Below are 12,904 nucleotides of genomic sequence, written 5' to 3' on the forward strand. Positions count from 1 at the left end.
AGTATCTCCAGGGGATTGGTTTGAGGACCCTTTTCCCACCCAAGGCTACCAAAATCTGAGAAAGCTCAAGTTCCTTACATAAAATGGCACAGTATTTGCGTATAATTTATGCACATCCTCCCCTATACTTTCAATCATTTCTAGATTACTAATAACACCTGAAACTATTTAAGTGCTGTGTAAATAGTTGTTATATTGTGTTTTTATTCATATTTTTAATTGTTCTCAATTGTTTTTTATTTTTATTTTATTTTTTAATACATTTGATCTGCGGTTCCTTGAATCCATAGATGTGGAAATCATAATATAGAACCCGTGGATACCCATAATATAGAACCCATGGATAGCCAACTGTTAACTGTCTAGGAAAACAATTTTCTTTTTCTTTAGGAACTACAATTGCTTGATTTAGTGACAACCAGCACCTTTTTAAAAAAGATATGTTTTAACACAGCCGTTATTTCATGAATGCTATGGTGATATGAAGAATTAAAATATGCTGTTAAAATATAGCTAAATTTACTATTTTTCTAGAGAACAGACCACAAAGATGTATAAATGATTCCTTATATCTGTGAAGTTTTATGCATTGTACTAAATTTCCTAAAGTTCTTGTAATGGCTGAAATGTGTTTATTCTTGAAAATCTCAGTTATTCAGCATGATTAACAAAAATGAACTATTTTAGAATTGTACCAGTTAAGCACATTCCTAAACTCAAAAGGGCACATAACATTTATATCCTAATATTTCACTAAAAATTAATTGCTAAAATTTTTAAATACAAAGTGTTTTCATTGGCTCATAAATCCAAGGTACACAAATATATGTAACCATATTCTCTTTTAAGCATCTATTTTAAAACTGTTAATAAGGGCATATAAAGATAAACATTTTCATGCAATGTTTTATACAAAGTAGTATTATTAGAATCTTTCTTTGTCCTTATTATTATTTTTTTTAATAAAAGGATAAGAAGGTAACGAGAAAGGCCTTTACTTGGAGCCAGTTTCAATTAGGCGCCTTAGCTGCTTAGAATCTGGTGCTAATGAGGTCAAGGCAAAGGTCTAATCCCCACATGGGCCAATTAGCATTGTTATGCTTCCAAATCTCAGACTATGTATCTTGCAAAGTGTCCCACTTACAAAAGGGAAGCCAGGTGATAAAGTGTTGATGGATCAGTAAAATCCAGAAAATCTCAGTTGGCTAACAAATAGGCAATATCACTGTTTCACTATAGCTCTGTTAAGTTTCAGCTAAACTGGTCACTCTTGGTTCCAAAATTACACTCTGCGTAATTTCCAGCCTTTGTGGACTTTTTTCTTTAATCCTCTGTGTCTTTCATATTTTGGGGAATTAACATTTTTCTTACACCTTAAATCCTAGGACATTTGGCACCTCTTCCATGATCCATCACCACTTTAAGCCCTGAAATTACAAGACTCACATTAATAGTAATCGTGACATTGGTTTTATATTTTATATATATGTATGTGGTGAAAATCCACTAGGAAAATAAAAGCTTGAATTAGATATACTGTGTTACTATTTAGATTTTAGCATGTCTCGAAAATAATGTTTCTATAAATATTTGCTGAAAGAAAGAATGAATAAATTAAGAAGTGAATAAATGAAAGAATGAAGGTAGTTGAAAAGTTGCAATTAATTGCCTGGCCATTAACTGAGAGCATGCACTGCACTTCACAGCTGATATTTTTATTACTAAAGAAGAACATTCTCTATATACAATAAATCTATTGCTAGTATTTTTAAATAAAGTTCAAATTTGAGCATGGTTAGTATTTTCATATTTAGTCAAAATGTTTATTACATATTAATTAGGAATACTTTAGACTAAAGTAATATCTGACTTTGTTCTTATCCTGGAAAGTAATTATAGTACTGTTTGGAAGGATATCATGCTCAGAGAAGCAATGGGAAAGGGAAAAAGAAGATTTAGAAAATAGGCTTTAATTGGCTGGGCACAGTGGCTCATGCCTGTAATCCTAGCACTCTGGGAGACCGAGGCAGGAGGATAACTTGAGATCAGGAGTTCAAGACCAGCCTGAGCAAGAGCGCGACCCTGTCTCTACTAAAAATAGAAAAATTTTCCTGGTGTCATGGTGCATGCCTGTAGTCCTATAGTCCCAGCTACTCAGGAGGCTGAGGCAGGAGCATCACTGAAGCCCAGAAGTTTGAGGTTGCTGCTGTGAGCTAGGCTAACACCAGGGCACTGTACCCAGGGCGATAGGGTGAGACTCAGTCTCCAAAAAAAAAAGGAAAATAAGTTTTAATTAAATAAGGCAACTGCAGAGGCAGAAAGTCACAAAACCATCTTTTATCTAGAAAAGTCTAGCCAGAAAGCAAGCATATTGTAGAAGCCACCACAGCCTTTGCTTTAATACAGTTCAATAGCTATGAGATATTCATTCAAGATTTCGAGTCCCAAGTATTAAGGTCTTACTGAAGGGGCTTTAGCTGCCAGAGGATACAGAGAGGAAAAATCTAGGTCTGCACTTTCAATATGGTAGCCACTAACCAGGAATGTCTATTGAGCACTTTAAATGTGACTGGTTCTAAATGAGATAGGCTGTAAATAAAAATACACTGGGTTTTGAAGGCTTAGTGAAAATTAAAGTAAGTATCTCTTTTATAGATTCCATTAAAATTGGTTAGACAAACTATATTATTAAATTTAGTTTGATCTATTTTAAAATTTTTTTCATTGTGTCCATTAGAAAACATAAAATTGGCCGGGCGCGGTGGCTCACGCCTGTAATCCTAACACTCTGGGAGGCCGAGGCGGGTGGATCGCTCGAGGTCAGGAGTTCGAGACCAGCCTGAGCAAGAGCGAGACCCCGTCTCTACTAAAAATAGAAAGACATTATATGGACAACTAAAAATCTATATAGAAAAAATTAGCCGGGCATGGTGGCGCATGCCTGTAGTCCCAGCTACTCGGGAGGCTGAGGCAGTAGGATCGCTTAAGCCCAGGAGTCTGAGGTTGCTGTGAGCTAAGCTGACGCCATGGCACTCACTCTAGCCTGGGCAACAAAGTGAGACTCTGTCTCAAAAAAAAAAAAAAAAAAAAAAAAAAAAAGAAAACATAAAATTACATATGTGGCTAACTTTAGATTTCAAATTGCTATTGGACAGCACTGCTGATCTATATCTTTTAGGCATTTTTACTGAGAGGAGGAATGGACCCTACTACTCCCCTGGCCCCATGAGGCCCCAACCAGTCCTGTATAATGGCATGTGGGGAGATAGGAGCAGGGTAGACTTGTGTCTCTCATGATTTGTGAAAGAGCACACAATTTGTAGGAGACTGACAATCAAATAGTGAAACTTTAATATCATTAGGATCTGTCATGGTATGGGTGACACAATCACAAAGAACTTTAAATTTCAGCTTTTGATTTTTTTCCAAGTGAGGCTATATAAAGCAACACAGAGATATATTGTTGAGCCAGAAACAAGAAGATGCTCATTATTCTTTAATATTTATCTCATTGTCAGATTTTATCAACTATATTTAAAAATCTTGTGAAGGCAAAAATTATATTGTGTTATATCTGTATGTATGTTAGTGTTAATTTGTGTAATGTATATAATTTAATTTCCTCAAGTTATGTATTTAAAATAAAAGATGCACACATATTTACTTTTCTGAAGTCCTACCTATACCTGTCAGCATGTCATGTGAAAAAAAATTAGTACTGTGAAAGCTCAATATCTCATATTAAAAATCAGATGGATTCAAGTGTATTTGTGTATCTATCTTCCCTGTTTCTCCTTTAATATTTATTACTATTCCAAATAATTCTTTAATTGCTTCTTGAATGCATAATAGCACCTGATAATAATGTCATGAATATAAATATTTTCTTTTAAATATTTTATGAATTTTTTGAGTCACTAACAAAAGTATATGTCTTAGTTTTATTGCCCATCTCTCCGTTGGGTGCATGAAATATTTGCAGTTAACATGCACTGAATTGGACTACCCCTAAAAAAGAAAAAGTGCAAACCACTAGTAAAAAAGGAAGAAAGAAAGAAAAAAAAAAGAAAAAAAAAATCTAAGAATTTTATTCCAAACCACTTTTAGCTATGAAAGCTAATTTTATGTTTAGGATTTGGAAGTAGAAGAAAGAGCTCTATTTGTTGTAACAAACATGCTTTAAATTTAGATTACATCATCAAGGTGAAATGATTGTGTGAGATTTGAATGAATGCTAATATGTCACTGTTTAATAAAATGTTACTATTTATTCTGAAATACACTGAAATCTCTTTATAAAGCTTATTTTTTGGAAATAGGATTAACACATATTTCAGATTAGATATAAGATGACAAAAGATATCTATATGAGGCTTTATTTTGAAATATATAGAATATTTTGAAAATAGTTTGTAGTTTGAATAGTTATATGCTAAACTCTATTAACTTTTATTAAGCCATTAAGGTGTTCTTTGTTTAAATTAAACATCATATGATTGCTCTTTGCATTTTTTCCTGATTTTCTTTTTTATTTGTAGGTTATTTTGGCATTATAGTTGTACAGTTATGTGCTTTCAGTTTACAAATAAAATAATTCCATAGTACAATTCTTTTAAAAATGTAATTTTTTTTTTTTTTTTTAATTTAAAGATAGGGTCTTGTTTTGTCACCGAGGCTAGAGTGTAGTGGCAGGATCATGGCTCACTGCAGCATTGAATTCCTGCACTCCAGGGAGCCTCCTTTCTGCCTCAACCTCCTGAATAGTTGAGACTACAGTGGTACACCACCATGCCAGGATAATTTAAAAAAATTTTTTAGAGATGGGGCCTTGCTATGTTGCCCAGGCTTATCTCAAACTCTTGGCATCAAGCAATCCTCCCACCTCAGCCTCCTGAGTAGCTGGGATTACAGGCATAAACTACCATACCTGGGGACTGAACAATTTATGGGGAAAACAATGAGTGTATCTTTGATATTAAATATATATGGTGTGTCTGTCTGGAAAATCTCTAGCCATTGTTAATATAAAAAAAATGGTTTCCATGACATTGATGTAACCTGGAAGCCAAGAAGAGTGGACCGTAATCCACATATGTGAACAATGACGACTTCACTGTACTAATCACTGTGGTACTAGATGTCATTGAGTGAGGATGTGTACTGAGTGGCCATCACATTCAAAATAACTGAGGGAGTAGAACAACAAATCTGCACCAAATTTTGCATTAAGCTTGAACATTCCTCTGATGAAATATTTGGATAATTCAGAGGCTTTGAGGAACAATGCAATGAGTGCAGCACAAATAAAAATGTGGTACACTAGGAATATATTTAACTAAGGAGGTAAAAGACCTCTACAGGGAGAACTATGAAACACTGAGGAAGGAAACAGCAGAGGATGTAAACAGGTGGAAAACTATACCATGCGCGTGGGTTGGCAGAATCAACATTGTTAAAATGTCTGTGCTACCCAAAGTGATCTACAGATTCAATGCAATCCCTATTAAAATACCAACATCATTTTTCATAGATATAGAAAAAATAATTTTACACTTCATATGGAACCAGAGAAGACCCCGTATAGCAAAAGCAATCCTAGGCAAAAAAAAAAAAACAAAACAAAATGGAAGGCATCAATTTACCAGACTTCAAACTATACTGCAAGGTTATAGTATTAAAACAGTATGGTACTGGCACAAGAACATAGAGGATAAACCTATGGAAGAGAACTGAGAACCCAGATATAAAACCATCCTCATATAGCCTACTAATCTTTTTTTTTTTTTTTTTTTTTTTTTTTTTTTTGTTGAGACAGAGTCTCACTTTGTTGCCCAGGCTAGAGTGAGTGCCGTGGCGTCAGCTTAGCTCACTCACAGCAACCTCAGACTCCTGGGCTTAAGCGATCCTACTGCCTCAGCCTCCCAAGTAGCTGGGACTACAGGCATGCGCCACTATGCCCGGCTAATTTTTTCTATATAGATTTTTAGTTGTCCATATAATGTCTTTCTATTTTTAGTAGAGACGGGGTCTCGCTCAGGCTGGTCTCGAACTCCTGACCTTGAGCAATCCACCCGCCTCGGCCTCCCAGAGTGCTAGGATTACAGGCGTGAGCCACCGCGCCCGGCCAGCCTACTAATCTTTGACAAAGCAGAGGAAAACTTACACTAGGGAAGTTCAATAGGGAAAACTGGATAGCCACATGTAGAAGACTGAAACAGGATCCACACCTTTCCTCTCTAACAAAAATCAATTCACAGTGGATAACAGACTTAAACCCAAGGTGTGAAACTATAAGAATTCTAGAGGAAAACTTTGGAAATACTCTTCTCGACATTGGCCTAGGCAAAGAATTTATAATGAAGGCCCCAAAGGCAATCACAGCAACAACAAAATAAATAAATGGGGCTTGATCAAATTAAAAGCTTCTGCACAGCCAAAGAAACTATCATGAGAGCAAACAGACAACCTACAGAATGGGAGAAAATATTTGCATGCTACACATCCAATGAAGGGCTCATAACTAGAATCTATTTAGAACTCAGGAAAATCAGCAAGAAAAAATCAACCCTATCAAAAAGTGGGCAAAGGACATGAACAGCAACTTTTCAAAAGAAGACAGACTAATGACCAACAAACATGTAAAAAAAGTGTTCAGTATCCCTAATTATCAGGGAAATGCAAATCAAAACCACAATGAGATATCACTTAACACCAGTGAGAATGGTCTTTATCCAAAAGTCCCAAAACAATAAATGTTGGCGTGGATGAGGAGAGATAGGAACACTCATACACTGTTGGTGGGACTGCAAACTAGTGCAACCTCTGTGAAAAGCAATATGGAGATACCTTAAAGAGATACAAGTAGATCTACCGTTTGATCCAGCAATCCTGTTACAGGGCATCAACCCAAAAGAACAAAGGACATTCTATAAAAATGACATCTGCACTTGAATGTTTATAGCAGCACAATTCACAATTGTGAAGATGTGGAAACAACCCAAGTGCCCATCAATACATGAGTGGATTAATAAAATGTGGTATATGTATACCATGGAGTACTACTCAGCTATAAGAAACAATGGTGATGTAGCACCCCTTGTATTTTCCTGGATAGAGCTGGAACCCATTCTACTAAGTGAAGTATCCCAAGAATGGAAAAATAAGCACCACATGTACTCACCATCAAATTGGTTTCACTGATCAACACCTACGTGCACATTTAGGAATAACATTTATCAGGTGTCGCGCAGATGGGAGGGGGAGGAGGAGATAGATATACACACACCAATCAGTACAGTGCGCACCATCTGGGGGATGGACACGCTTGAAGTTCTGACTCGGGGCGGGGGCGGGGCGGCAAGGGCAATATATGTAACCTAAATATTTGTATCCCCATAATATTCTGAAATAAAAAAAAATGTGGTACAAATGCTTCAAAGATGGTCGAGAATCTGTTGAAAGTGATCCATGTTCTGGAAGGCCTACGATAAACAGAACACCTGAGAATGTTGAAAGTGTACGGGTTGCAATCAACAAAGATCAGTGACTGACAGTGCGAAAACAAGAAGCTGATCTGGGGATTCCAAAAACTACGGTGTCTGAGATTTTGATGCAGGATCTTGGCATGAAACGTTTCAGTGCAAAATGCATTATGTGGCTTCTGCTACCAGAGCAGAAGGAACGTCCTGTTGCATTTGCTAATGATTTGCTTCAAACTGCTACCAATGAACCAGATTTCCTCAAGGAGGTTATAACAGGTGATGAATGGTGGGTCTGCGGATATAATCCGAAACAAAGGCCCAGTCGTCCCAATGGAAGTCACCTGGTTCTCCACTCCCGAAGAAGGTGCAGCAAAGTTGCAGCAAGATCAAGAACGTGTTAACTGTGTTTTTTGATTGGGAGGGTATTGTCCATCATGAGTACACTCCTCCAGGTCAGACAGTTAATAAGGAGTACTACCTCAATGTTCTTCATTGACTGAGAGATCTAATGCCATGAAAACAGCTGCAGCTATGGGCAGCTGGTGGTTGGCAGCTTCATCATAACAACATGCCTGCCCATGCATCACCTCTCATGCAGAGTGTTTTGGCAAAACATCAAATCATCCAGGTGACTCAGCTCCCCTGCAGCCCAGATTTGATGCCCTGCGACTTCTATCTCTTCCCAAAACTAAAATCACCTTTGAAAGGGAAGAGATTTCAGATCATCGATGAGATTCAAGAAAATACACCGAGGTAGCTCATGGCGATTTCAACAAAGGATTTTTCAGTGTTTTAAACAATGGAAGAGAGACTGGGAGAACTGTGTGAAGTCCCAAGTTGCCAACTTTGAAGGAGACTAAGACATTATTGTCCCATGTACAATGTTTCTTGTATCTTGTGTCTTCTTCAATGAATGTCTCCATTTTTCATATTAATATTCTAGGGCTGAATACTTTCTGAACAGACCTCATATAAAGAATATTGAAGGAAGTGGAGCTATTTATTCATAATGTGCTCCAGATTCCTTTCTAAGATAAAAAAACATAGTTAAAAGGAGATAACTGGAAATAGAAGACCTTGAAATTTATGAAATTTATCATACTGAGGAAAGAAGTAGACATCCCAATAAACTACAGTATTTCACTGAAAAGATAAATATAGAGTTCATCTTTCTGTCTTTGCAAGCTAGGAAATCTAATAAAAAGTACAAATTTAATCAAATGATAGAACAGAAGTATAGAAGCAGTTCTAATTTAAAATTCTATTTTTGTATCTTTAATAAACTAAAAAATAGCTGCATTTTTATTAGAAAGAGAAAGCATTTTTATTTTAAAAATCCAAAAGTTACATAAACTTTTAAAAAATAGAATGAAATTCTATTAAAAAGACATATGGCCGATATTACTTTTGTTTCCATATTTCTAAATTTTCTATGCGTATTTATACATGTATACCATGTTTACATAAAAGAGATATACTAAGCATGCTATTTCTGTCTATTCTTATATGCATGTTACTATCATGCTATGTATTACAAAGTATGTTATATAAAGTTATATATACATATAATACATATTTCATGTATTAAACATATTTATATTTATAAATATTAATATTACTATTCATATGTAATGAGCATATTAGTATTAACATTCACATATTTATAAACATAAAGTCTTATCTATATTATATTATAAAATATATGCAATATAATTCCATATAATCTTTCTCTCATCAAAAGTTTTATATCCATATAGCTAATATATCCTTTCACAATTTTCTCTGTTTGTACAAAATAAACAAATACTTTGTGTATACTTCTGCTTATAAAATAATTTTACTAATATAGTTTATACACGCAAATTTATTCCTTGGTTAGCATTTTACTAGACCTTTGGGATGTAGATGTAAGAGGTCTTTTCCAATAACTAAGAATATTACATGAACTTAATATTTTATTCAATTATTTATTTATCTTCAGGATTTTTTCATTTGTTTTTGTACCCACAACTCTTCTCCATTAGCATTTTTATTGTTGTGGGCAAGGCTCTCCAAAGGTGAATTTGTTAGTCAAAAATGTATGACTATTGTTCATTTGAATATGTATAAGAAGTCAGAATTTTTTTCTCAAGAGGTTTTACAAATTCAAACTTCCATGTCAATGAAAGAATCTCTTTCTTTTAATTCTTATAACCTAGATATTATGGTTTATTTCTATAATTCTTAAGAATCTAATGAGTCAAAAATGTATCTCTTTATTTTTCAATTACAGTGCTCTAACTTCTAGAGAAATTGAGTATTTAAACTATTTGAAATAAACATTCCTTTATTTAGCTGAGTTTGTTAAAAACTGATTATATTAGTAACTCCAAGGGAGTGTTTACATGAGGCTAAAGTCATACACAGCTACTCCTCCAGCTAATAAAACAGTGAAAACCACAATACTAAAAAATGTTAAATTTATATTGTTGTTACCATACAAATTTGGTACCTTTTGTTGTCATTTTTTCTTACCTTTCTATTATATTACATTGTCATTGCCATAAGATATTTTTCTGAAAAGATCTTATTTCAAAAATATGATAAAGATTATACATTTATTCTATCTTCAACATGTAAAAATTTAATTATTTCAGTTATAATAACTAAACTCTGATCCTATCCATACTAGTAAGGATTTTCTTTCTTTCTTTCTTTCTTTTTATATCAGCAGTATAATAACAACTAGAATATTGAAGTTCTGTTTAATATTAAGTTTATGTGCTTTGGCTATATGGATTTTCTTTCCTGAGTATTGCCTTTCCACATTCTTTTCCCATTTTCTTTTTGTTTTCTCTGTTTTGTATTTTGAAACATAATGCATAATCAGAATATTAGTGCTATCTTAAATTTATAAACTATAGCACAATTTATTTACAACTGACAACATCTTTCTTCTCAGATATAACACTTAGTAAAAGGTTAAACTTTTAAGAAAGCAATTTCAGATTTTCATGACTAGTGCATTTTGGTAATGAATGAAGATTTTGTCAAAAGTCTGTCACTTTATCAGGGTCAAAAGCATAAGCAAATCTTAAAAATGCTTACGAACTTTATTAAATGGAAGAGAGGTGGCAGATTTTTGAGGTCTGACTTTGTGAAAATTCTAATATTGTTTTCAAAAAGGTTTAATAAGTAAATTGTCAGAAACATATTGCTCATCATATCAACTTCCTATAATCTACAATTATCAGTATCAAATAATTTTCATGATTTTCAACTGACCTTTGCTGTCTGGCTATAGTGGTCGAACGAATACTTGTCTAACTGAAATGTGAAGGGACATATTTCTAGGTGATATATATGTAAAAATGAGATAGTGCCTTTTAATTTTTGGTCCAGTCTCATTTCCCGCTTTGGCTTGCACTGTGGGTTACTAGAGTTTACAACACAAAGGGTTTATGGTGCTTGGAGTTATGACGTGATTACAGTGGTTGGTTGGTGGATACTAACAGTCAGTATGGGATTCTCAGTATATGTAGGAGGTACAGTGAGATTATTTCAGACTGTGGGTAGCAAGAAATTGGTACATCTGACCTTGCCCAGCAAATAGAGATTCTAATTATCCAGTGGGGACAATGCATTCTATGTGGTCAGACTTTTGGTGACATCACTGTGTCCAGAAAGGTTGATGGTTCTAATCTAGTCAGGGTATCTGGGCTTGCAAAGGAATCTAGGTGTATGTCTCTCTTCTAACTGATCAGCAACTCTAAGCCACTCAAGTAATTGGAGTAGTCAGCCCATCTGGTCACTCTACCAGAGAAAATCAGATCATGACTTAGATGAAATGGGGGTGTGGGGAGAAAGTGAATGAACATAGAGAACAACACTAATTCAGTAGATGATATTGAATTTTTGCTCTATTCAATGAAAAACCATAACTTACAAGAAATTATCCTTTAGTTATATGAATGCATGGCCACAACTAAGCATATATCGTAGAACAGAGAGTATTGTGGAAGTTTGCCATTGTATTCATGTCTTTTAATGTTACTACATTATCTGTTACAAACACACATGTGTACTATATTCTTTGCCATATTTATTTAAATCAAAACTTTAATGAAAGAAATGAAGGAATAGATGGCTTTCTAAGCACAGTGGTATTGTGATAGTTCTCTCTTGTTTCTTTAGCGTCTGCATAATCATTCATCTTATGATTTGGCACATGAATATGTGTCTTTCACTACTTAATTAAAATTAGTGGATTTATGTCTCCTGTATTGAATTTCTTTAAGAAAACAAAATTATAGTTTGCGGTCATAGATTCCACCATTTCATTTTCTTGATCATTAACCCTACATCATGCTTACTTTTTGCCAAATACTTGAACTGTGGTTCAAATAAAATAGATATTAAGTAAGGTTTATTTATTTTAATTTTTTTTTGTTTTTGCTTTGAGAATGTTTGAGATAAAGTTATTAAACACACAAACACACACATGTGCAAGAGAGCGAGTTATTTATATAAGCTGTGTGAGGTCTAGAGGTTTTAGAAAAGGACAGGACTTTGTAGGTCATCTAGAATTGTTTCTTCTCCTATCTTACTCCAAACAGTTATTTTCCTTTGTGGATTAGCAAAGATGGAAAACATAATGAGTAGTCCTAAATTCTACTCTCAACTCCCCAACTAATTTGTAGTATGACACTGAGCTGGGTCTTTGCATGTATAGTGCTTCTGTGCCTTGCCAGTTAAACTTACCAGATATTGCTTTTGAGAACTATGTCACTATGAAATATAATATTTGTATTCAAAACTGCAAGATTTCTGCTTGGAAATCAGAAAAGGCTAGAAGATCTGTTTGAAAATCCACAGGGATGATAATCAAGACTTGAAGTAAATTTGGAACACACAAGTAGAAAGAAACATTATTCTAAGGTTAAACTAAACCAATCAGAAGACACTTAAGGAAGATTTTGGTCCCGATGATGTTTCAACAAAAGAAATCTGATGCTGCTTGCAATAAACAAAAATGCATTCAGTAACTGGAGATAAAATAAAGTCCATTAGGGAAATAAGTATGCATTATTTTGGTACAACTGAATAGGAAAAAATTTGTAACAGTAAGTAGCTGTTCATAAAAACAAAACAACTCAATTTACCCACTTGCTGAGGAAAATATTATCTATCCAGAAGTGGCCATAAGGTTTTGCTGAGCCATCTACATAGTCTTGCCTGATTGTGAAGCTGTTGGCTTTAGCCTGTATGTGTGCTTCCGCATTTATAGGTGTCTGTAGACAAAAAAAGAGAACAAAAGTCTAACTATCACTGAGTGTTCTGCAGTGTAGCAATATTGCAAAATTACCTATTTCTTTATATGTGTACTTATATAACTATAATTAATTAAACAAAGAATTTGAAGCTTGAAAAGAATATAAACTCCA

The sequence above is a fragment of the Eulemur rufifrons genome, chromosome 17 (assembly GCF_041146395.1).
Source record: "Eulemur rufifrons isolate Redbay chromosome 17, OSU_ERuf_1, whole genome shotgun sequence".
Taxonomy (NCBI): domain Eukaryota; kingdom Metazoa; phylum Chordata; class Mammalia; order Primates; family Lemuridae; genus Eulemur; species Eulemur rufifrons.